General features: G+C 48.4%; 1 protein-coding gene and 1 long non-coding RNA gene across 5 annotated transcripts in view; both read left to right on the top strand.

Annotated features, from left to right (window-relative positions):
- The window catches only part of LOC149354866 (rap guanine nucleotide exchange factor 6-like), a 602,352-nt gene that overhangs the window by 231,541 nt on the left and 344,724 nt on the right, over window positions 1-26,087 (top strand). The gene's annotated exons all lie outside the window — the stretch shown is intronic.
- LOC149354867 (uncharacterized) lies at window positions 20,656-23,451 on the top strand. Its single transcript, XR_016291389.1, has 3 exons — window positions 20,656-21,278; window positions 21,346-21,462; window positions 23,214-23,451. It is a non-coding gene; the product is annotated as an uncharacterized LOC149354867 (long non-coding RNA).

Genomic DNA, 26,087 nt, shown 5'->3' with positions numbered 1-26,087 from the left:
AACACGCACAGGGTGGTTGACAGTATACTAAATAAGGATCATACCGCGACAATTTTATAGCAGTATTATACAGCAACGAGCCATGATTAACTTACTCTAAGCTATAGAAACGACATTAGCGGCATAATAGTTGTTCAGACCTGTCAAGGAGCGAAATTAAAGATCCCCGCATCTAGAGAGGAGTATGTTTAACAGAACAGGAGGCGACAAGCAATCATTTCCACACCACAATTAGCTAGAAAGTGCGGCACTGGCCATTATTCTGATAATTATTTCTAGTAGTTGACTGTGTTTTGTTAAAGATTATATACGGAAAGATTATGTCCGTTCGGTAACAGACGGTTTGTTTATTTGCTTTGATGGCAGGGGAACAAAACTGGTCACTAAGCGCGCTGTCGCAAAAACCCAGGCACGCGCTTTCAACCTCTTCCTTTTCGTTGTCCAATAGCATCGATTGGTAGCAGGTCCTTTGGGATTAACCACGACGCCATAAAAGTCAGTTGGCTGGAAGGCCTCCTTTGAGGGGGCATTTGCCGCTTCGTTCTTTAGTTGTATCCTATTAGAGTCCCACTGGGCTGTTGCTGGGGGATTTTCATCACCGCAATCGCGCCCAAAGGAAAAATAGCGTCGTCTTGGGTACTCGAGGGTAGTACGAGATCCATGGCTGGGTCATAATGCGACTTCAGGCGCTGACCACGAACGGCCTCACGCCTGCGGCGACGGAGATCGGCAGAAGGTGTGACAGACTCGACGACCTAGTACTGGAGCGGACGTATTTCTGAACACGTGCCGTGCCAGTAGAACCGGAGGCGAAGCCGTTCGTACGTCTTGAATACACCGACATGAGCGCATTGAAGGCCTATGCGGTAAAATGCTCACACTTCAGATCGCAAAGGACGGGGAACCACAGGTAGCCATCTTCGTCCTCTGAGGAGGTAGTTGCAGCGGTATAATAGTTGATCCCGAATGCAAATTGTCGACGTTGTCGACGTAGGATTCGAGGTGCCGAAGGAGGAGAAATCTGATATAGAGGAGCCAGGAGAGAGGCGATCCAGGGATCTTTTCGCTGCTCGGAGATCATGAGACTCAGGGAATGAGAAGACATGCAGGATAGCTCCCGATGGTGAAGTTATCGCAGTTCTAATAATTTCCTCACAGAAATAAAGTGTGTAGCACTTGCATACGCAGTTGACATGTATGTGGATCTTCAAGCAATCAATCGTTTTACGCTTAGAGTAAACAATGTCTACAAGGTCACCTAATTAGATCAATGCTTAAAAGCTGAACCTTGTGCGAGTCGCTCGTAAGAATTCCTCATATTGCCCAGTGCTTTATCATTGCTAGATTAAAATGTGCGAAGTTAGCCTCGAGCCTGCAAGTCTCCTAGTGCATTCATGGATGTCCCATTGGGGACCTGCCTGCCTCGTCGTGTAATCGCAGTGGCAGCACCATATATTCTCGTCAGCCCCGCGTGCATTATGATACACTTCTGTCTTTCACGGCGTTTTTTTTTTTTTAAGCATATCATTTCTGCATATCATTGGAAGTGGGAGAGCACTCACTGCGCTCCCACGTGGTCACCTTTTCAAGATATTTGCGGCAATAAGGGCGCTCTGAGTAGCCTTCAAGTTGGTTGCTTTGTCTGAATTGGGCGCCTACGTAGCAGCGTAACAACCCCCAATTTTTTCGCGCTTCGCCATGACATTATTTGAACTTTTTATTTAAGTATGTATGCTGCCGCATGTAAATGTATTTAGCCAAATGTGCGTCGTAAGACATTTCAGATTTCTGGAGTTGTAGAAGTCCACAGAGCATGGAGAAAAGGTCTTAGAGAAAGAAGTGTTGGCTCTACGGATGCAAAATTTTCTCGTGCATTCACGGAGCGCCCAGACTTCAGTAACATGTATTTCGATTAATGCTGGCAAACTGAGCTTTTGCTCATGCCTGGGGAGGATAGAGTTACGTTCGAGCAGCAGTAATCACAATACGTAACCTGTATTTCGAGATGGAGAAAGCGACCAATGCTACAAGAAGTGGGCATTGCGCGTGTGCATCAGAAGCCCGTACCTCGGTGATAAACGCTGTCGCTGCCCACGCCAAAGGCGCCCACGGACTGGACCATTGGCTGGGGTGCGTAAACAGGGGCCCCAATCGATCCCGCCGCTCCTGGAGGCGCCCACTCGGTGTCTCCATTTCTTGATTGAATCAGAGATTCGATCTGACGTGTCGCCAGGATGTGCCGCTCTAATGTGTGCCGCTCATTGCGCCAAGCAAGGCACTGAGACAGTGTCTGTCTGCTTGTTTGTAAAAAAGCGCGTAAGGAACAACAACGAAAAAGAGTCGAGCCATTACTGACCTTAGATCGGTCGGACACTGTTTCCTCGGGTCTGATTTTGACCGTACGGTATCTCATTTGTCAGCAGGACAATTAGGAGAGGAAAGGAAAGTTTAGTTCACGCAAGAAGGGAAGCGGCTATACACTGCAGGCACAGCGAAGAAAAAGGGTTGACGAAAGGTGGAAGGATTCCACTTCGTAATAATCCGTCTCAAGGTGTACAATCGCAGTTCCTTTGATTTGGAAACATGCTAAAGTCCTAGAAATCGTAATGCTGGTGGGAAGCCTAATTCATTGATTGCGACCGTTCCTGCGTCACTGCGTGACGCCACGGTACCCGGTATAACGGCGGTACTAGTCCCTCTTGTAATATTACTCGCCCTGTAGGCCTGTAGCGCCTGCTTCTGAACGAGTGATTTCGAAAGGCGGCATCGTAATCGCGCCCAGTGCTGAGAGTCACTCCATAACCTTTTCAAGTCTATGTTCCGAAGTATAGATGCTTCATCCTGTTTGTGTCGGTGCATTTGGCAGCGATCCAGAGCAAACTCGGAAGGCACCTGCAAGTTTAGAGAATCCATGCCATTTTATAAGCCTTGGTTCCTGAATGACGTGCACTCTGTTTTCCCTCGTACTGATTATTTTTAACTGACCTGAAATTCGTAACTTAGCGCTAATGTTGTTTTGGAGGTGTGAGTTATACAATTGCATTCATCGTACTGCATTGAGAAATTATTATTACAGGCCAAAATTTCCAGCGTCTGGTCATCAACAGTGCCAGAAGTCTTCAATGTGCATAAATAGGCTCGAATACAAAGTAACTGATGTCTGTTCTGTCATAGAGGTCAGCAACAATTGTATATCTTTAACAAGCTCATCATGCTCCTCCCTCGGCAAAGCATGTATTGGCAGGCGTATAATGAACTGCATTTCTCACAAAGGAACTTGCATCGCAGGCTGCAAAATAAACTGCACTACGAGTGATTCAATTAAGTACGTTGCCGGGGAAGTTGGTTCACCATTGAGACTTCGTGCCAGCGCCCGTCCCGTCGTATGTGTTGTGTCTCCGTTTTGCGTTGCCCCGTGTTTCTATTATTTAATAATATGTAACAATTAAGCCATCCTACTGCGCCTCTCTGCTCATACGTGGCTGTATAAAATGTTTTTCGTCTCTGCACCATCCGTTTTTGAATTTTTTTTAATCTAACCAGCGCTGTGTGCCATCCCTCAAAATCTGAAAAAATAAAATAAAATAAAGTCAATCGAAGGACTCTGACGTTACATGCTATACAGGCGGCCGCAGACATCACTTGCGTGTTAGATGGGACGTAGAGGCAGGGTGATTGTGCATTCAACGAACGAGCTTTCATCTTAAAAACGACCGATTTTTAAAAGCGCCGACTGAAGTCATTTGCCGCCTCCTCGGAAAGTAGATATTACGGGGCTAATTAAATATGCTTTGTTGGGCAATGACGTGCGCTTCTTCTTATTCACTCTGTCCGAAACAAGGAGCGATGGATGAAAGCTTAACAGATACGAAAGTAGGCGGACGAGTCTTTCTCTTGTTTAGAATAAGGCCATCACCATACCGTTCGAGATATGGCACACCGCTTGAGACTAGCCTTGAACTGCAGCATAAAACTAGCGCACACACCGCAAGAGCATCACCTTGTCACCCCACCTGCCACAGCGTCCTGCATTTTCGACCAACATCAACCAGCTACTGCGCGCACTCACTCTCTGTGCGCAAAGGATAATCACCTCGCACGTTCGCATTCTTGACCATTCTCATCAGTGTTCACTGGCAGCGCGTTGGTCACCTTTAGATACGAAGGCTCGGTGCGCAGGGCTGGCCACACGAACTGAACCAGTGCTCTGCAGCACATTGCAAAAGGCAGCATCGTCCATTCTGAACTTGCTAGCTTGTCCATCTAATTAGAGGCCGCTAATGACGAACTTGTGTCCGAACACGTGAAACGGACAGGTTGACCATGTCTGCTTCCAGGACAATGAATGTCTGTGTTTCTCTTTGTTTTCTTTTTATTTGAGGGGCAGGGCAGTCAATTTCCCGAAAACACAGGGCCGCTTCAAAGACTAAAAAGCAGCAGAAATGGTGCCTTAGAGGATTCCTAATTACGGCGCGCTGGCTCATCTGGAAAGGTGGAACAGTTCTCCCGAAATCCAGTGGCTGTACAAACTAAGAAGGAAGAGTACGTGAGTAAACGTTTCAAACGACAGCGTAAAAGACGAGCAATAAGCGGCTGCTCTAAGCCTCGGCGCTCCCCAAGTCCGCACCGCGTCGCTTTCGGTGCTCCTTCTCGTTCTCCTCCGTGGACCTTGACTACTCCGTTGAAGCAGCGGCCGACTGTTTGTGCGTGAGAGTGGCTTTGGTTGTCATTCGCGCGTACCAAGTCGGAATCGCGCTCGCCTCCTCAGGGCTGCGGGGTTTCGCAACGAGCCAGGGCGACTCGCCCGCACTTGCGAAAAGGAACTCGCTAATTGGCACTCGCGACAACGGAGTACAATGCGCCTGTTACGACCGCGGTCTAAACATAGCACGCTGCAATCGGCAGTCGGTTGCGTAGTCACGGACCGGGGCGATTCCCTGAGCAGGGACGGCGCAGTGCTAGAACCCGCAGCGCGTTAGCGAAATAAAGCCCCCGACTTTAGCTGTAAGCCTCTATTTTTCTTTTTTTTTTTTTTTCTGGCAGCGGCAGGTTGCTTTGTCTGTCGCTCGACGAGGGAGTCGAATGGCGACGACACGGCTCATGCGGACGAATGAGCTGGATATGAATGTGGCCCGGTATGCATTGGAATATTACTTTGAAAAGGAATTAAATGCTATTAGAAATTACTCCTCATAGACGGTAATGGCATTGTTCCGAAAGTAATGTGATGACATTCAAATTAGTCTCTATTTTCGACCCATACAAAGAAGCACGCTGTTCATAGCTCCTACAAACATTGCAGGATGCACCGCCACTGAGCTTCAAAGCGGGCGTCGGCAGTTTTGCCCCGATCTGAAGAGAAGTCATGCTTTGCTGGTAAGAACAACCGTAATCGCAAAATTACTGACGTCATTGTTCATCCAGCTATGAAGTTTGTCGTTCAATTCGTCGTGTGGCCCGCCGTCTTTATTTTGAAGGATTTGTTGTCCGCCTCAACTGCGGGTGGTGCAGCGACTGCTTGCTCGAGCGCTCATCGTCGCCGAACATGGTAGCAGGAGCGCGGACGCCGCCGGACATAAGTTGACTGCATGTGTCGCTGACACTGTCACCTATTTTGCCCTTCAGTTCAAAACAAGGCTTTAAATCCGGTCACAGATGCTCGTTTTCCCGAAAGCTCACAATCATGTTCGTCGCACGTCAGTCGAGATTTATTGTTAGTGCGGCGTCGTGCGCACATTATAAAGCAGTTTAAATTGAAGGACTCGCTTCGAACGGTCGCTGTGCGTCTGTGTGGAGACGCAATACGGCGTGCCTCTTGTCACGGAGCGCTCCTGGCGGCTGAGCCATTTTCGCGTCGGCGTGTGTGAGCGTACACAGGGCTGGAGTTCCCTTTCCTTGGAATCGTCGCCAAGGTGATGTTTGAAGCCCACGCGCTCATCGCTGCTCTTCCGCGTGTGCCGATTCTGTTGGTCGTGCTTGCTGCGTGCTTTTAAGGCGAAAGTCTTTTATGACATGTCGTTCGTTAGCCGAGGGTGTTACACCTTTGGCAGCGTGTTAACTCGGTAACTAATAAAAAAGATAAAACGAATGGTTGTTTCAGATAGAGGAGGAAAAACTTACTAGAAGCCACGTTTGATTACTGTAGAGTAATTAGTTAATTAATTATAGTCAAAAATGTCAAAATTACGTCGAAATAACGCAGACGTCGATATAGCCACGGAAACTGTGTGACGTCACATCCACCGGAAGTCGTCGCGGCATAGTGAAAATTGTCACAGAATGGTCGGAAAAATGCCGAACTTGTGTCAAATTATATGGAAAAATGTGTAATTAAGCGTAATTAACGCTTCAGATCCCCGAAAAACGTATAATTTTGGTATCGATATAGCCACGGGAACGATGTGACGTTACATCCACCGGAAGTAGTCATGGCATAGTGTACTCGGCTTTCGCCTCTTAACATTTTAGTTGCCAAAGTGTCCTCGCATTTTTTTTTTTTTTTTGCTTTCGAGGCGTCCGACCTTGCAAACGCGAGACAAGTGCATTGCCGACAAAAAGAGGAGCATCATTCTCAACAAAAGTAAGTTCGGAGGTGCTTTTGCCCGAAATTACTGCCCCAAAGTAGTTGATTATATTACCAAATTAATAGTCCATAAAAGTAATGAATTGCATTACAACTTCCCGAGAAAAGTAATTGACGAGGCAGAAAGCTGAGCTAGGTGCACGTTCATTTTCGAGAAACAGTAGCGCTACACAGACAGGAACCTTTGTCCTGCCGCCTTCTTTGCGTTTGTGTCTGCGTAGCGCTATCGTTTGTCGAACGTGAAAATTAATTACATTTTCTGCTATTTCGTTACTGTAATTTAATTACTGCCATGTCGGCTGCCCGGCACTCGGACTCCGTCACACTAGCGCGACGGCTTCGGGTACGTGAAACCTACCGGCCGAATGTGGCTGCTGTCTCCGTCACCCAGAAGCGAAGTATCGTTCAGTTAATTTGCGGGTCGCTCACGTGCTCCTCTGTCAGGTTGCCTGCGTTTTATGTCGGCCATATCCGACCGACACTTGATCAAGTGCTGCAGCGAATGTTCCTCGCCGAACTGACTGCTATCATTACTACCAGATTGTGCATCGGTTAGGCAGTGCTGTGCCGCTATAGAAAGCCCCCTAGAAGGTTTCGCTTCGCTTGGCTCTCTGTCATGTTCACCACCGCTTATTATTAATTATTATTCGACAGAGCGTCGCACTTGTAAATGACACGCCGCACATAGAGCGGACAGCCCTCAGCTATTTGTTCCGGCCACTGATCGTGCGGCCAGCGTGCACGCCAATTTCCTCCCCTCTCACCAAGAAACACGTCTCACAACCGAGTTCCGACATACAGATTGCGCCTTTAGGCTGAAGATATCTGCGGTCTGCCTTTATCCCTACGTTACTTCAAATAAGGGGCCCGTTCGCCTTTTGGTTCGTTAAGGAAGCTTCGGGGCGACGCCAGGCCTTGTGTCTGTGGCCGAATTAGAGATACTACATGAATGCCGTTCTCCAAGGGAGCCGTATCCCTCCGCATGCGCCTCCGTGTGTGCCACTGCAGTCAGCTGCACATTCTCGCTGCTTCCCGTGCCCGCCGGTTCCCTCCCTTTGAGAAAATGAACTGGCGGATGCGACTGGCTTCGCTGATGGTCGTCCGGGTGAGCTGTCGCGGGTACCCCCACCTTTTCGACGGCGCGGCTCGATGTGCGAGCCCGCTGCTGATGATCGGCCTCCCCGCAGCGTCGGGCTGATTAGGGGGCGTGTCCTGCCGCCCCCACCTTCCCCGCCACCGCTTTCTTTTCCTCCGTAATGGAATGATGCGGTCGCCGGTGCCCGTGTCAGACCATGCCGCGGTGCATCGAGGCCAGTGAAGCGTGTACCGCATTGGCGCGCGCGTAATCACCGCAGTTGTCCCGACTGCCTCCACATCAAATGCGGCACCATAATGCAAAACTTTAGTCGCAGCGTTTCGTTTCACTTCGATGCCTCGCACGCGTACTTGTTTCCTCCGAGTGAGTTTCCTGTCCCCAAATTTTAATCTCTTACTAATAAGCCAAGGAACCAACCGTACCCGAGTATCTATCCGTATCACTGGAACTGAGCTCCTGCTGTGATGCGTAGATAGGCGACTGTGCCTCTCACCACGAGGCTCCATGCGCGCACTAAGCAACATCCTCCATCACCGATAGCGTACACTAAAGGTGGAATCTCTAACGCCCTCAGAATTCCATCGACATGTTCAAAGGATCCGTTGTCGGGACGGAGCGCACCTAGTCTGTCGATTAGCTTTCTGATTACTTTCCCCTCGTCCAATCTTCCTCCGCATATCGTGTCTGAGTCGGCAGTCCGCTGATGACCAGCGAACGTCGAGGGGCGCATCGGATGCCCGAGAGCAAACACGGTACATGCGCGGGCAGTTTCTGCCTGCGGAAATGAAATCGACGAAGGCGGGGTCGAGACGGGCGCTGGTCATTACAGCGGGCCGTGGGGAACGCCACTGGACGGGCCATACCTGGGCGAAATAAGTCGTCGGCATGCCCGCGCGGTGGCGGCGGCTGCATTTCGCGCGCATGGACGAATGGCGCGCTCTTCTCGGCATGTGTGCGCGCTGGAATGGAGAGCGCGTGGCCCATAATCGCGAGCGTCTGCGCCGCTGGGAGATGGCACTTGACGCTCGCACGCAGGGACTAATTGGTTACGTTAGGTCAGGTAGAAAAAACTGGGGGAAGAATGCCGCTGGCGACTCGGTTGCACTCAGCGGCGCAGAAAGAGGATTAGAGCTGTCTGAGTGCTGTTCTTTTAATTGAAATGTATTCCATTCCTGTCATAGACAGCGCTGACTGGTCAGTTGTGGCCATATCTGTAGGACGATTCTTCTCGACGGAATGAGGGAGAGCTAAAAACGCAAAACAATATACCGCATAGCAATGAGACGGGAGGAAAATTTCTGTGAAATATCAACCCCGAGGACGTAAGATGTTGCGCGGCAGAATTTACACGCGAAAATATGAAAATTGCGATTAAAAATATCAAATATAGGTGATGAATAATTAATACGAGTGCGTTTTAAAACAATTGACCTGAGAAAGTGTGACTGCCGTTCCGATCTGACTTGGCCCCTTATAGTTGTTCAGACGGTTGCAAACAAACTGTTGGCTCGCCAATAAAAACGTGACGGACAGAATCTGAATCTTCACGGATTCACAAAACGATACAGTCTCTGTGCAGACCGCTCGTAAGTAGACTTCAAGGTCTTCCGTGCCGAAGGGATCACACATGCCCTTGAAACGTAGTCTGGAAAGGTTTTTCCTTGACGCTCGGCTATTCTGTCTTGCGCAGTGATAAGAATTACTGTATTGAAATGTACGGTTTTGAGCGCAGTCTGCAGCTATAGATCGCTGAAATCCTTTTTATTTTTATCTCTAATCTTTCTCCCAAAATAAGGCATTTATCGACTTACTTGCTGTTGCGGCAAGCGATAGGCGGCAGTAAAGCTAAGCATTTTCCGCGGGAAATATTCGGCGGGATGATAACGTCGCCCGCAGTTTGAAGGGAGGCAGGTATTTTCTCCCTCCCGATTGTCTACATTACACGACTGCGAGGAAGAAAGGTCATAGGTTGGAATAAGGGTAAAAGGAAAAGCGAAACGGCAATACTACCCGAAGGTAATGCCTGTCATTTTTTCCTTTCATTTTTCAAAATTGAGGGCCAGTGGAAATACTTCGTGCCTCCTTCTTTTCATGATTACGTTCTTTGTTTATTTTTTCTCCTACCGAGGAATCGCGCTTGCTCCTTGCTTGAGCTTACACATCGCTGCCGAAACGGTACCGCGGCGCCGCCGAAATAATAAACACCATATTTTTCTCCCGCTCCGCACAACGCCCACGCGGCCGCCGCGTAGCTCCCAGCTCACGTCCCAATCATCTTTTGAAAGCGCGCTTCGCCGCCGTACCCGGCGTGGTGGAGGGGAAGGCGACTGCTAGAAGAAAATCGCGCGGCAATTTGCATAGCCCGCATGCTCGCGGCGAGATATAGCGCGCATTTGCAGGTTCGAAATCGAATTTCCTGGCTGACCTTCTCTTCTTCGTCCCTTTTTGCGTTTCTTTATTTCCTCATGCATAATCAACACACCCACGTACCCGCGCGCAGGTGTGTGCGCGTGCGCATTTCTCGCCTCTTTGTTCTCCGTAATTTCGGCCACAGGCGCAGCATGGCGAATACTTGAAGTAAGCCTGCGCGCCGGCTCCTTGCGGTCTGCCTTGAGTTACGCGCTCTGCTGTGAGGCAAAGTAAATCTACATGACTGAGAACGATTGTGGGCGCTAACGCCGCTGCAAGACCAGTGAATAGTATGCTGAGTGCGGGCCGATGCCCTCCGGGCGCAAATTTGGCTTTCAATTAAGCGAACATCCACTGCACTCCGCATGAGGACGAATTAAGCAAGAACTGTGCTGAGCAGTTTATGGGTTCACCGCTTGCCTGTACCGTGCGCTGTAGACCCGCGTTTAAGGAGCGCATTACGCCAAATGAAGACTCTCGCTGAAGGCTTCTCTAGAAGGTAGTAAAAGGTTCTGCTCGAAAATTACCTTACTTTTTTTTTTTTTTTGTGGTGCACCGTATAGAATGGAGAGGTTGGCTCTGCTGCAATGACGAGCGAGCCGTTATCAGTCGCCTTGGGCAGCAACGCTATACACTGAGTCATATTTTTGAATGAATTAAGTCCGAGTATGATCCCTTCCTTACAAAGTATAGGAGTTGGGACTGTAACCTGTGGCTACACCTCGACAAAGGTCTTGACTCCATCTTTACTCCTACAGCACAGAGGAAGAACGACAGTACAGCAGTATGAGCTTACAAATCTGAAAAGCCTTTTTTGCGTGCAGAACAAGATATTAAAGAAATACTGCAATTAAAGCGACAGTTCTAAACAAAGATAGCACTTGACGGGTTGGTCATATGTGTCCATTGAAAAGTGTACAGCGCAGAAGCAACTTACAATGCGACTTTACAGCTTAAAGAAAACACACAGTGCAAAATAAGTGTACGAAGCTAAGGCGATGCACAGGGTCAACAAAAAGTAACATGAACAGCATCTCTGTCGCAGAAAGAAAAAAAAACCACTGTCACAGCAAGAAAAAAAAAGCATGAAAGCACAGTACATGCATAACACCTGGCGAAAAACATGGCAAGCATGCACACTGGATTGTGCGACTACATTTCGCCTGTGAATCACACACAAACATAACTCACTGTTTAAAACATACAAGGAAAAATCACATGTACCGCATCATGAAAAGATCGTGCAGTGTGTTGAACGCAATGTTCTATAGCTAGATTTTTCTAGTGTGGAAGCTGTTCAGTATCCTATACAATTTATTTTGCAGCATTTGCAGACCGCATGTTCCTCTGCTTGTTTTAACCCTCTATGGTTCAAAATGACGCGTGTTTTAGGATTCCACATTATTTTCTAGTTTAGCTATTTCATGAATCAATGTATTATTACATTTTGTTTCTTGTAGTCGTAACATTTTGTGGCTGGAGCAACTTTGTATTTCGTGAATAATTCACGTGTGTGATAGTGCATTGGTGCGTTCTGGAAAGCTCTTAAAAACTGTTTTTGCAGGATGTGCAGTCTTTCTATATTAGGTTTAGTCGTTGATGCTCATACCAAGTGACAGTCTAGAGGGGAAAAGGCTATTGTAAATCTACGTCAGAATGTTGCGAGACAGTACGTGACGATTACGAGAAACTATACCTACCAGATGGGATAACTTCTTTGTAATAGAAACAATGGGCATCCCACGACATTGTGTCTTGAAAAATGATGCCCAGAGTTTTTAAAGCTAGGCGCAATCTCTACAGGATTTGACCGTAGCAATAATTTTATTTTGCGCATCTATGTGTTTGCTTTTACTATGAAACAAAGCCGATTTCGTTTTCTCAGCGTTTATCCTCAGACTATTTTTCTGGGCTCATTCATCTAGCTTAGCCAGTGCTGTATTTGCAGCAGCTATTAACTGGTCGCTTGGCTCTCCCTTAAGAAATGCACTTGTATCATCGGCATAATTAACAAATGCAGCGGGTGGTGCAATACTGTACAGATCGTGCTCGTACAAATTGAAAAGAAAGGAACTCAGGATGCTGCTGTCCTGTGGCACACCAGGAGAAATATGAAGTGGGCCGGACAAGGAATAATCTCTGGCTACAATTTGGTTACGATGTTTTAGGTAAGATTCCATAACAGCCCCGGCTTTTCCGCGAATGCCATAATGTTCTAGATTCCTAGTCAATACTGCGAGGTTGATAGTGTCGAAAGCTTTCGAGAAGTCGACTTAAAAACCTAAGACTAGCTTCCCTTCTTTCAATGTGCTTAGAATGTGTACCTTTTGTGCTAAGAGTGCAAGTTCTGTGCTAAATCTCTTGCGGAAACTTAATTGGGAGTCAGCTAGCAACTTATATTTTTCTTCAAAAGTTGCCACACGTTTTAAAATAACCTTTTCTAAAGCTTTAGAAAAGACCGGGAATATTTATATAGGACGATAATTTCCCATATCATTTTTGTCACCTTTTTTATGCAATAAACTTACTCGAGCGGCCTGCATTTCAGGAGGAAATGTGATCTGCTCGCAAGATAAATTAAATTTGAGCACTAGACCAGAAACAAGATAATGCGCAACGTGTTTGATTGGTTTTGCTTAAACACCTTCAACATCTTTGGAAGTAGTATTCCTTAAATTTAGAACTATACTTCTAATCTCTGCTTCGCTTACTGGAGTCAGAAGCACCGAGTTGTTATAACGCGGGAAGCTTTCCAGGTCATCAGAAGAAGTGGTGCTGTTAACGTTTGCATCAAAAATTTTTTACATCGTAAGTTGCATCATCTATAAATTTACGCGCTTCTAGGTGTCATCTGTGTTCGATAACTGATGTAATCAATTTGTCCTGCCACTAGGCAATTGAAAAATGCCTAAGTTTAATTGCTACTACCTCACCACGCATGTTTTATCGCCAGCAAGTCGGCTTACGAGTTTCAAGCGTACCTTTCGGAATATTTCGTTGGTTTGGTGTTCGCGTAATGCAGCAGTATGTGCTCATACGGGACACGTTGTAAAACCTACGCTCAGCGTCGGCACATAATGCGCGCTCCTTCCGTGCAGATCTATGGCCAAATATGGAGGCAACACTAAAGCGTCAGACGAAGGCACATTACATCAGACAGCAGCAGTTGATCTCCTAGTGTCTCACAGGTTCCCATCACATTTCCTCCTATACACCACACGGAACGAAAGAAGTACTTCTCGCAAACTGTACATAAGAGAAAATTCACCTTGGCGGATTTTAATCACTATGCACGCCATGCTGCTAACCTAAAGAGAAGCAGTGATAAAACCATCTAACTTAGGATCAGCAACAGACAGCCTTTCGCGCGGTTTTTACTTGGTACCCGGTCTACCCAGCTGGAGTAAAAAGGCGATATACAGCCGCACCATCGCATGTAACCATCGTTTCGTTAGCGCGAAACGAATAATAATAATAATAAAAAACGCTTTCCGAAGTGCACCTCATATTACAATCTCTCTCCTCTTTAACAGTGTAAAAAAAGTCGCCGCATGTACTTCAAGCGGGATGACTGCGTTATTAGACAGAATGCGAAACGAACCATGGCGAAGAAGCGGCGAAGCAGACTTCCCCGCCTGCATGGCGGACGGAACAAAACGTCCCCAGCTGAAAGCGCGCACTTTCGCGGAGAGGATGGTTCAGCTGGCCGGCCGTGCTGGGCTCAGCACTTTGCACAGCGTGGCGGTGATGATTTGGGCGCACCTCTTTACCTAACAAAGAACCTTCCGCGGCCAGATTTCTTTGGCGCGGCCCCGGCGATAATTTAGGCGGCCCGGAATAAAAGATGAGCGAAGCGGGCTCTGCATCTAGAATGGTGGGCGCCCGGTTGTCCCCCTTCTTTTGTGCACGTCCGGCTGAGGAAGGCCCAGAGAGGAGAAAAAAAAAGATGGGATTCAATTAAAGACGAAAGTCGGAACAGCTCGATAAGCAGTGTTCATGAATGCTAATTACACCGCATTTGCGATTCGGGAGGAGAGCGCGGCTGCGCTTTCACTCTTGAATACGTAATTCTTGCGCTGAGCGCTTGAGGCCATCTGGGGACGGGGCCACCGTTCAAGCTGTGGGCCAAGGTTACGTTCACCGTGCTCCGCTCCGTCCGTCCTCGTGGGCTTGCCGCCGAGATTGTTGCGTGACCACTGCTTATACTCGTCAAAAGTCTCCCGCGGAACGTACAGTATTTGCCAAATGTAACCAGGCAACGAGGCTTCCTTGTCAGCCGTATAACGGAGGCCTTGCGGCAGCCTTAAAGACCAAAAAGTCTCGAGAGATGAGGAAGATGGCTCTTATGCCTTACACCCATTTGGAGCTTAATTAAGGGGTGCAACAAGCGCTCCACTACGCGCCTGAGCCAGCCCCGTTGCCTGGTTATATTTGGCAAAGACAGTATTACTTTTTACTTCAATGAAAGCGCGTGTGGGAAGATTTCGAGCTGAGCACACACCAGTAGCCTTGAAGAGCCCCCAGAGAAGAAAAGTCCCGTACGGATAAGCCTGGCGGACCAAACTGCCGATGCTGCGATGAAATGTGGCAGACAGGGAAGTGGCACTCATCGTGACTGCTGCGAACACACTTCTTTATTGGTTTATGGTTTATGAGGATTTAACGTCCCTAAGCGACTCAGGCTATGAGAGACGCCGTAGTGAAGAAATTTCGTCTACTTGAGGTTCTTTAACGGGCACTGACGTCGCACAGTACACGGGCCTCTAGTATTTCGCCTCCATCGAAATTCGGCCGCCGCGTCCGGGATCGAACCCACGTCTTTCGGGTCAGCAGCCGAGCGCCATAACCACTGTAGTCACCGCGGCGGCTTATCACTTGTTTATTGAACACGCAGTACTTACATCGATGTGACGAGGGCTTGTGCAGCGTGGGAACAGCGTGTGGCGCGACTTGTTTTATGAGGAAGAAAAAAATAACAAGGTGCTTTTTTCTTCGTTTGGGGAGGACAAGTTCTCATATCGCCGCGAAGCTTTGAACCCATGACCACGTTTCTGGGTGGACAGCTGGACATTTCAGCGAATCGTGCACAGGAGTCTCGGGAGACTTGCGCGCTGTAGCTTTAAGCCATTACTGCCGGTGATTTTCTGCCTAAAGAAGATCGCGGCAGCGGTCCGCCATATCAATGCCATCTAGACAGACAAGACCTGGACATTTCCTCAGCGGCTGGAAAAAACGAAACACATCGCAGCTTTTTACACAAGAACTAGAGGAAGGACGTACACTACCGGACTCACTTCAACTTCAAAGTCAGCGCGGTCGTGTTCGCCATTCCTCTAGTCCTTGTCCACAAAGTTGCGCTGTTTTCCGTTTTTCGCTGCCATGGATCACCTTTAGCCCGATCAGCCACACTCGCAAGCAACAGCGGAGGTCGGCGTCTCCGTTCCTGCTCGGGCATGAGCCGACCTTGCAAACGATTACTTCCACGGTTAGTTATCGCGTCTCAGAAGCTAAAACTAACACTTACCGCGGGGTGCATCTTGGCATGCGAAATAAAGCAGGCCTTTGCTCTCGTGGATACCTCTCGCGGCTAGCAGTAAATAGAAAATAAATAATTGCAGCCACGCTCGTTTTCCCTCGAGATGCTGAACAAGAACGCAGTCGCTGGTTCTCTCAGACGTCCGTGACTCTCGCCGGCGATAAAAAAATTTTCTGACACACATTTCTTCCCGGAACGCTGAACAACACGGAGCGGCTGACCGATAACACATAACGTCACTCCACTGATGTGTTCCTATCAGGCGAACTACATTGACATCCCCAGAGTGAAAACATTCTTTGGGGTGAAACAGTGCAGCGGCACATGAACAAATAAGGAACAACAGATAATGCAACATGGCGCTGTCTTACTACCTACAGTTTATTCGAATCGTCACTCGTATAAGTACACGCTAGCTCCTCGCGAGCAAAAATGAACAAAAAAAAAAGCGAAGGAAACGCAGAACACAATTTACCGACCACGAAGTACACATGCGTTGACAATCGCGCAACACCTCCAGCAAGACAAACATAAACGGAAGTGAAAAACATGTTTGTGTCATAAATAGAGATATATGGCGCTTTAATGCAATTTCGCTTAAAAAATGTACATAAGCACCGCGTCTGTCTTGCAAAAAAAAAAAAAGCAAGTTCCTGTTTGCTTTTTGTTTTTTTTTTTGTTTTTTTTTAGAAAGAGAGTCTAATCGGAAGGCTCTGTAAATCGTACAATGCTAAGTTTCCAGTAATGTCAAGGTATTGTTCTCCCTGAAAAGCGACACTAATTCTTTGTCCTGCTTGTGCATGCAGCTGTTCTGTTGTAAAGTTGTATCGTGCCAACCCGTCCAATCATCTCCGCTCAGAACTATACCTATCAGAGTCACTTGCTTCAAAATCTAAAGTTAAGATCAGTTCATGCGTGTGGCTTCTTTCAGACACAACATAGCGGCATGGCACATGATTGATAGAATTAATTACGCCGTGCCGCATTTCTTAACGATTCAGAACGTAAACTCCTGCTCAAAATGGACGCTTACATCAAAGGCTACGGAACTAAATTGTTGCATGACAAGTAAAAGGGTCATTAGAAGGCAAGTAGAAGTGTTTTTCAGGACCATCTTAGGAGCTGTCGGTCCTGTTTCACAGGAAGCATTAATTCGTATACCAGCAGCTAAAAGCGTTTTCATTATTACCACTTTGCATGTCGTTTCTGCAGACCTGCGCACCCGGGAAGGCTATACACTCTCACGCGCTGTTGATAGTCATGCAGGAGTCGGATGTAGAAACGAAACAAGAGCGTGGGACTTGGGAGGTTCACAATTTTTTTCGAGCACGTTCGGCAGCTCTGGCAGGCAACTCACGTCACAACTGAGATACCTTCAAAAGTTTCGCAGCTGCGTCTCATTCGGTGGTCCTTTGCACGTTTCCTTGCGTTGTGAAACTTTTGTCTGAAGCCACGCTCTGGTATTTTTGTCACCTTTGAGTTCCACTCATTATAAGCCAAGATTAAGCTGGACGTAAAGTGCTCAGACGCGATGCTTCGTCACGTGCAAGGTGTAAAGTGCAAGTGAGCATAATTTTTGAAAGCGACGCGCTGCGAGTATGCTAACCTCGTTGTGTCTTTACCACCAGCAACTTTTTGAAGCAGCATGCCCTTTCGTTGCGACCAGAAAAATAAAAAAGAAACTATTTTCTCTTTGGGTTCTCTTTAAATCTTTCTTTCGACGATTTTCTGTTTGTTTGTATGACTGGCTGATTCGACGTTTGTGTCGCAATTTCTGGACTGATTCGAGCAGCAGTTCAGCAGTAGCGTGCAGGTTCTTCCAAAACAACTCGTCTGTCGCATTGCGCCTTGGCACGGCGCGAGGCTCAGGGCCGCCTTTTTCCTTCACTCCGCGCACGTGATCTGGGTGTTTCTTCGCGTGCACTTGCGCATGCCTCTAAATTCCTTACGCTCCATAAATCTCTTGGCACTTTACACGCGGAGCGTGCAAACTTTTGGCTCCGTTGCACGCTCAGCGAATCAAGCCTGCGGTGCACTAGCGTCAGAGCCGCGTGCTTTCGGATGCGCGCCGTGAAAACTTGCTGCTACGTATAGCCGGTGATGAGTCGGTACGGGAGCTCGCAGGTAGAATCTTTAGGATCCCCTCCTCAAAGAAAGCGCAACGCTGCATATCTAAACACGAGGCTGACGAGAGTGTGCGGAACCGCTCAAAGAAGGAAGAAGGTAGCGGCAGAAAACAAAGAGAGTAAAAAAAATTGAGCACTGGAATTGCGCTGCTATAAATTAGCGCAAACATTTCTTTCTTTGCTTGGGGCTTTCTTTTTCCAACCGCTCTCAATCTCCTCCCATATACCGGAAGCGGAAAAGACGAACAGCGTTTTCTTGCGCAGCCGAGCCTTTCCTTCTGTAGCTTCGCACATGCGTGATCTGCGCAGCAGGCGCTTCGTCGTGGGACCCGGCGAGCACTCAAGCTTCGTGGGCCCACGGGTGCGTTCCGGGTGCGCCGAGGGCTGCGCCGGACTGCTGCCGGCGCGCAGTCGCGAGCACTCAACCCGCTCCGCACCGGCGGAATCGGCCGCGCCTCTGGCGTTTTGCTTGGCGCACCGGTGGCGTATTTGTTTTGCTCCTATTTCCGGAACCCTAACCGCCTATTGCTTCGCGATTTCCCTCCCGCTTTGACGGTTTCTTTTTCGGCGACGCGCGTTCAAAGTGCGCGCATAAACTTTCATCCCTTTTCGTGCGCGCGCCTGCTTCTGCATGCGAGCGTTCTTGCAGGCGGGATTATCGGTGTTGTTATTGTTGTTATACTATAGGTATATGCTTGCCGGGCTCTCTGTAGTCGTTATTCAGAGAGCTTTCATCTTGTTCCTTTCGGCTGTTTTTTTTTTTTCTCTGTTGCTATTTTCTTTTGAGATGTCGTTAGCTCTTTAGCAGCTGGCATTTGCTCAAGGGGATTTGGATTTTGAGCGCGCTGTTGGCAAGAAATGCCAGATTTTAGGGGCGAAAAAAAAAAAGGAAAAGCGGCAACAAGATTTTTTTTTTTCGTGCATTAAAATTCGTGTTGCCTCGTTTTGCGATGCTGTTTGTTGAGGGAGAGCATTTCTTGTTCTTCCGTACTGTATTTTTGGAGAGCGAACAAAAAGGATGACCGCTTTCACCGCGGGCTGCAGAAACGACTAAAGAATCGCGTGTCTGCCGAAACTTTAAAGGGATTTAGCCGGAAAGTAGGCAGCGAAGGGCGCTACATACGCGAGTGCGGACGACAGAAGCCCTTATATGGGAAGCACAGGGAAGAAAGGAAAAAGGCGTGATAAATTGGGCACATTGTTAGACACCCAGCAAATGCGGCTTGTGGGCATTAGAAGCTGATTGTGGCGTTCGTGGGAGGAAATAATAGCCATTTCTGAGTGCCTGGACACGTATGAAGAAAAAAATGCAATAAATCGCATGTACAGATCAGTTCTATCTATTTCTCTGCGTCCTGGTGAATTAAGATGGTAGTCGATAAGGAACGAAAGTGATCCCCTCCTAGCCTCGTGGTTCTTTTCTCTTTTTTTTTTTTGGTTGTATGCGATCTGCTTTGTGCAGGCATGCTGGGCGCCTGAGTGGATGAGCCCGTAAATCAAGTGGGTGTAGAGAGAGTACACATCTTGTCGGTCGAAGAAAGCCGCAACTTCTTGTCATGACCACAAGCGATGCTGTGCAGCGCTGACTGAAATGCAGTGCTCAAGATTTCGATTGCGAAAGCTCTTTACATGTTCTTTCTAAGGACTCGTTGAGATTTGGATTTGGTAAGAGGAGCTATTTTTTTTTCTCAAGCGCATACTTCTTCAGAGCATGTAGTTGTATGCATAATGAGACGCCGGCGCCTCAGGACCGTCATCGAAAGTTCGTAATGGTCGCAAAGTCCCTGCCGCTCAAGTTTCGCGTAGCTCTGGAGCCGAAGCGGGCTGCCTTGGCCGTTTCCCAGAAACCGCGTTGTTCCGCTTTGTTGTACAAGCGAAGGACGAGAATGAAGCATCGTATACAGACGCCACCGCAGAGGCGCTGGCAGCTTCCGGCGCCGCTGTCGGTGCGTCCATTGGACCTCATCCCTGGAGTACGGACGCCGGCCGCGGAGCAAGAGGAGCTTTTGTCCGCGCTCTCTCGGAGCTTCGAAACCCCTGACATTGTGGGACACGCGCATGCAAACAGTCCACCAGAGCCGTTGTTTTGGTTCTGACGCGCGACTCTTCACGTCAGTCTTGCGGCGACCGGACCGAAAACCGAGAGATATAAGGGCTACGATATTGGGAAGGACTCATTGCGCTCGCGCTGCGTGGAAAACAAATGGAGATCTCCGTCCCGTTGTTGCGGATGCCACGCGGGTATCTCCTGCCCCTCCCTCCGCTTGTTCCCTTCCCTTAGCGCCCTCGGGGGATCTCTTCTTGGGCGTGCTGATGCGGGCTCGCGCTGTTTACGTTTGCATTTACTGCCGCTTTCTTTCATGCGTTCCGATTTTTCGTCGTCTTTTTACTTCTATTCCTGCGACACCCGCAGCGTGGCAAGAAAGATGGCGAAGCAGTGGCGGCGGGAGGGACGCGCAGAGCGGGTTGTTCGCGACGTGAAAAATTGCCGCGCCAGCGACGCCATCCTCCGACGCGCGAAGGAAATCTCTCCCTCCCTCCCTCATTTGCTTCTTCTCTGCCAGTGAATGGCAGCGGCGCTCTTTACGCGCCACCTTGTTCCTTTTCGTTGATTTGCGACCGCGGTTAAGTTTTTAGTCTTGACTTTCGCTTCTTATAGCGGCGACCGCTTCAAGCGCGAGCCACTCGCTGTGTACACTGTAAACACAAATAAGCCCAAATAGGAATATAAATGGCTAGTGTCCGCTTTTAAACTCCTTATTGAAAATTGCGCAATCGACTTTAAGTAGTAAAAAAGAGGAAATCCTCCTTTTTTACTGCCGTCGCGAAATCGAGGAATAAAATAAAGCATTTACATGATTTTACTACTTTTCCAAGAAGGAGTATGTCGGCTTCAAAACTCCTTCAGGCCCTTTATGCACTCCTTAGTGTCTGCCCGCCGCCTAGTGGCAGCTGCCGGTTCGCTGCACTTGCAGGTGACGACGCCGGCTCTGTCGTCGCTGCCTGCTCGCCTGTGCTTTTGCTGCTTCACGCACGTTTGTCATGTTACAAGACACCGGATCGCCGCAACCTCGCGCACCAAGGTGCGCCACAGACAGTGCCTGTGAAGCCCCCAGTGTATTCGGAGAACGCTTGGTGTTGCATCGCCTGCGACGGCAGTCTGCGAGAGGCTTAGCCAGCCGAGCTCAGCCGAGCCAACATGGCGGTGTGTGACGCGTCGGCCTCCCCGAAGCCGCCAGTTTGCCACCCGCTCCTTTGCGCGCTCTTGTCGTGACGTAAGACTGGACATCATCGACCTTAGCAGCAACGTGCTGCAATGAACGTCTCACTCAAGCCAGCAATATGTGCAGAAGCAGCGGCTAGTCATTCATTGTCTACGCAGCATACAAGTGTTGGCTGCTGCCGTTTCGCCGCGCCGACATGGCGATGTGTGTGTGACGCACCAGTTTTCTCGACATCGTCGGCCCCTCGTTCTTTCGCTGTATTGCAAGAATACTAAAGACCGGATTATCATCGTCGTGTGTTCTGGTAAGCAGTATTAAACTCTCCTTTGATGCCATAGACGCGCATGCACTTAACGCCGCTCCCTTTTCAGTGTGCGTAGACTTGCTGTGAACCACGGGTGCGCCGAGATGAAAGGCTTAACGAGAACAGCAAAACAGCAAAGGCTTCATTGTGGTCCGGTGGAGCCAACTCACACAGCAGGCATGAAGTAAGTATCTGAGAAATTTGTTGTTGCATGCGGCTGAAAAAAAGAGTGTGGCACTGCAGTCGTGGCTGTTACACTAACATGTACAGCTGGAAGTACGGTCAGTTCTTCTAGGGACCAAATTTTCTTCATGCGTTCACGCCCCATGAATGTGGAAAAGCTGTACAGGCAATGACAGGTGAAAATGCACAGCCTTGGGGTCTGTGAATTTTTGTCACGTTATTACGAACAGTGCTGAGAACCGTGCCCTAATCGGTTGCTTTCTTTCCTGTGTTTTAAGAGGGCCTTGTTATGCAAACAATGCAAGCGATTTTATTCTTTTCAGTCATAGCACAGGACATGGCGACGCCTTAGCGCTCACGGAGATTAGCTAAACTGTTACATTTTCCGAGTTGGTAGCATCTTAACGTTGCAGCGATTTTCGGCAGCGGACATGAGGTTTCAACCATACTGAACGCTGCCTTTTCTGGATGGTTAGGCGTCTAGTTCCAAAATGTGGTATCTTGTAAGCTCTTCGCATTTGAAAAATGTTAAAAGAAGTTTCCACTTCGCGTGCAGTTTCCGAACACATTCCATTATGTGAAACTCGTGGAGGCAAGCGTTCCGGTTCAGACTGCTGATCCCAGGAAGGCAGCGAAAGAAAAAGAATAAAGCTTACGCCAGTGTACGAGATCCCCTGCTCGTGCTGGACGTAGTACATTGGCGAAAACAAGCATTTCCCAGAAAAACTGAAGCAGCACAAAGCGGATGCCAAACAAATGAACAAGGAAGGAAGCGCGGGTTGACAAGACTGACTTCGAGGGAACTATCCTTGCATCAACTGTCTACGATCAGTGACCCGGCGGATGACTAACAGAAGGCTTAAAAAAGGCAAGCTGTGACTCACTCGCAGTCACACCTGCTGAAAGAACCAAGAAGATTCCCAAACATGTTTTTTTTTCTGGTTGGCGTTCTTTCCCGAAAGTATATTCCTTACCCATCCAGATAGACCTGTCTAGAATGTTTTCTTTTGAACCCTGGCCACGAATGTGAGGGCAAAGCTTAACAGAAGACAGGTGGCGGCGGGAGGGTGGGTCTGGTGGTAGCTTTCTATTCCTAACAATGCCTGCTATGTCAGTCACCCTTGCCCTGCCTTTGGCCTATACACAGAATGAGGACGTCCTGAAAATGCGTAGCTGCGGGCTCTCCCATCAAGGAAATTGCATGTAAGCTTCCGCTGCGTGTATGCAAAGCGCTGTCTTTTGTTTGCATGTTTTGATTTCAGTAATTGGTTCTGATATGGTGCCTGAAAAGCATGAGGAACCTCTGACAAGTAAAAAAAAATTATATCTCGTGGCCTCTTTCGGTGCAGGAACGCAGCCAAAGGCAGCGCGAATGCGCAAGTGCCTCAGTAAGACCATTTTATTTTTTTTTCAGTTTTATGCTTTGCGGAAAAAATGTTCCCTATCGATGCTGCTTCCCATTCGCCGTATTGCCTTAACGTTTACGAAAGCGGCTCTCTAGAATTTGTGATTCCCTGAAAACCGCGTTTAGCCGCTGTCATCCGACAGGGTACAGGTATGTATTAGCTAGTTGATTACCTACTATGTTCTGCTAGCTAATCTTTTGTCATGAAAAACGTTTAAACTTCAATAATACCTACTTTATTGAAAAGTGCACTCTGAACGGTTGACTTCTAGACTTGAAGCACGTCATAATTCAAGCTTAGAGGTGCAATTCCACTGATGCATTTGTTTTTCTAATCTTTCTTGCAGAAGGAGCCTGTATGTTGACAGCGAAGCATTTCAAGGTTCCCTCCTTGCTTTCAAGTGTGGCATCTCTATTTTCATTCCTTTGGGTATTTAAATTATGTACCCAAAGACAGCGTGGGTTAAGGCACTCTTCTTTTCTACAGGGGCCAAGACGTTGGTTCTCTGTAACCGTCGAAAGCAAGCTGCCGAACACATGTCTCAAATGTTTTGTACCCAATAAAATATTGTTTGAAATAAATCACTGTAAGTTCATCGACGCATTTATCCTGGAATATCAAGCTCTAAAATGAGCCTTCCATACGAATACTTTATTTCAAATCGGCTTCCGCATCAAGTGAAGTAATATACTCATCTGGGAATCATAAATGTAACCCTATAGTAAGAAAAATTTCTCCAAAAATTTCCTGTCAAAACTACTTAAAAGGAACAGGCACGTACTCCTGAAATGTACTATAAAAGTAGCTGCAAAGGAGTATATAATACTTCTATTAATTGCCATGCTAACTCCTTTGTGATCACAACTTTACTCCTAAATAAACTCCCGTCTGCAGAGCGGTAACACTTTACTCCTTCTAGCACTCCGAAAGTATCCCTTCAAGCAGAGGAGTAGACGATATACTCCTATTCTGAGGAGTATAAAAACCCCTTTTCGGGAGTGCGCTACGCGATGAGCCATTTACTCCTATCCGGGTGTTTTTCGGTTTGCAGTGTAGGGGTGTGCACCCATCCGCGCGGACCATATAGATAACGCCGGAAACATTAGCTCGTGCTGCTTCTTCACCTCTCCCGGTATAAGTTGCCACGCGGTGTTTGTACGGTGAAGAGAAGCGAGTTATGGATCGCGGGGAAAGGGTTGAAAGCCTTCGTTTGTCTTCGCCGCGAGCCGCGTGTTCTGTGGACGCCTGAATCTCATTTTTTAGGCGCTCGCTTTATTTAGTTGGCTGTTCGTTCCTTCCTCCTGTTGTCGCTGCCTGTGGTGCTATGGCGGTGACGCCGATTCGTGCTCTTATCTCGCGTTAAGTTACGCGCAGTTGCTTCTCTCGCGAACTCTAATTTCTCGACGTGATAAACAGTGCTTCCTTGTTTACATGGCACTCCTCGCTGCACGCTGCCGCTTTCTTCTTGGTTCCCATGAGAAAAGAGAGGAGGAAAGTAAACGAAAGACTGAGACAACAGAAGGATGCGCTCGAAAGACATTTGCTTGAGATGCCCGAAAGAGCATATTTCAACCAGTAGTGGCTTTCTTGCGTTGCGCAGGGAGAATTTAAAAAAAAGACTGGTTAAATCGTCAGTTAGTGCTTGTACAAATAGTGTTCATTGAGTTTTGCCTCTCGGGTTGTAAATTCCTTTGTTAAGTGGTGGAGTGGGAAAATGTTACATTCGGGGGGAATTTTGTAATGTACCTACTCTCCTCCAGGTGCACATTGCGTCTCGACTTTGTCTTCAGAGCCACATAGGGCGTGAAATACACATAGATCGCGGGCTGTTGCCTTTGTTTTGCCCGACCGACGTCGTCTCTGTTCACCAGCTTCAGCTTACGTGCTACGCATGAATCCCAAGAATACGCGACGCGTCTTTTCCGCTCCGTACAATGTGTTACTTGCTTCACAGGCGGTACTCGCATGGAGAGACTGCCGGCACTCTGCATAACTGTAGCACCGCCCGCGGTTAACACTCTACTCCTTCTCCTGCTCTCTCAACACTCCTCGTATATTCAGGCTTGGCCAAAAGTCTTCAGGCCTTGTGTGGTTTGCTTTTCGACCGCGTAGTAAGCCGGCGCGCCTGAAGCTCTTAATCTGTCTAGTGGAACCTTCGTCCTCACCTTTGAAGGCCGTCTGGTGCCGGAAGTGGTGCGCTATACGGCTCAAACGCAAACCGTGTGGCCTGAAGACATTCACCTGAAACTGTCGCGCAGCGGTTGGAAGCACTGTTCTTCAGAGTGGAAAATTGCTGCTTTTACTACCGGCCACGGTGGTGACTCATTGATATGAGCGGCAGAGAACGAGAAACTTTTATTTCTCGACAAAGCGTAATTACCGCGAGAGGGAGAGGGGGGGGGGGGGGTCAGTCCTATCAGGTGGCCTTGAGCCCTTGTCGCTCGGCGACCTGTAGTTGGATGTTCTGGTTGGAGCTGCGCAATGCAGCCTCCCACTGTTCGGGACTCGAAAGTTTCAGATCCAGAGGAAAGGGATCCTGAGAGCATGCATGCAGAATGCGATCGAGTGTGGCACAGCCGTCACACAGGCGGCATTCGGGAGTGTACACCTCGAGATAAATCAGGGGATATATAGCAGGGCTAGGAAAAGTGTGTGTTTATAATTACCGCCAGCGACTTTCTGGGGCATAGTAAGGGAGGTGTGGGCAGGGGGTGGTGAAGTCGGACGATGCGGTAGTGCGTTTTTAGGGCACCTTACGATCCCTCGCTGACCGCAGGGAAAGGCACGCCACAGCCCGGTCGACGAAACCTTGGGGAAAAAAAAGAAAACAGGAAAAGGAAGGAAGAAATGAAAAAACTGACAGGCGATTACGATTGTCTGTAATGCGAAATTTAAGCGCAGCTCTTTACGTATTTTCACGCCAAGCTGCTAGCCGCCCTCCGCAACCTTCCCGTGTCAGCCACCTTTCGGTCGTCCATTCCTCCGCTCTCTCCGTGGCAGGTGGCGTTTCGCCCTGCTGCTACCTGCCAACACGCCACCTGTCAGGTGGCGTGTTACGCCGGCAACGGTAACGATTACGACTAGGAACGCAAGAACGGGTGTCTAAGAGCTGCGCTCTAAAAGGTGGAAAAAGACTGATGCACTGACAATTTGGTTTTCTGTTGGTAATTCCTGTCACGGCCCAGCCTGGCGATAAGCGATGTTTTACGTTCGTCTTTGT

The sequence above is a fragment of the Amblyomma mixtum genome, chromosome 3, assembly GCF_055824585.1.
Source record: "Amblyomma mixtum isolate Tamu chromosome 3, ASM5582458v1, whole genome shotgun sequence".
Taxonomy (NCBI): domain Eukaryota; kingdom Metazoa; phylum Arthropoda; class Arachnida; order Ixodida; family Ixodidae; genus Amblyomma; species Amblyomma mixtum.
The sequence above is the reverse complement of the archived record's forward strand: the minus strand, read 5'-3'. Positions and strand labels throughout refer to the sequence as shown.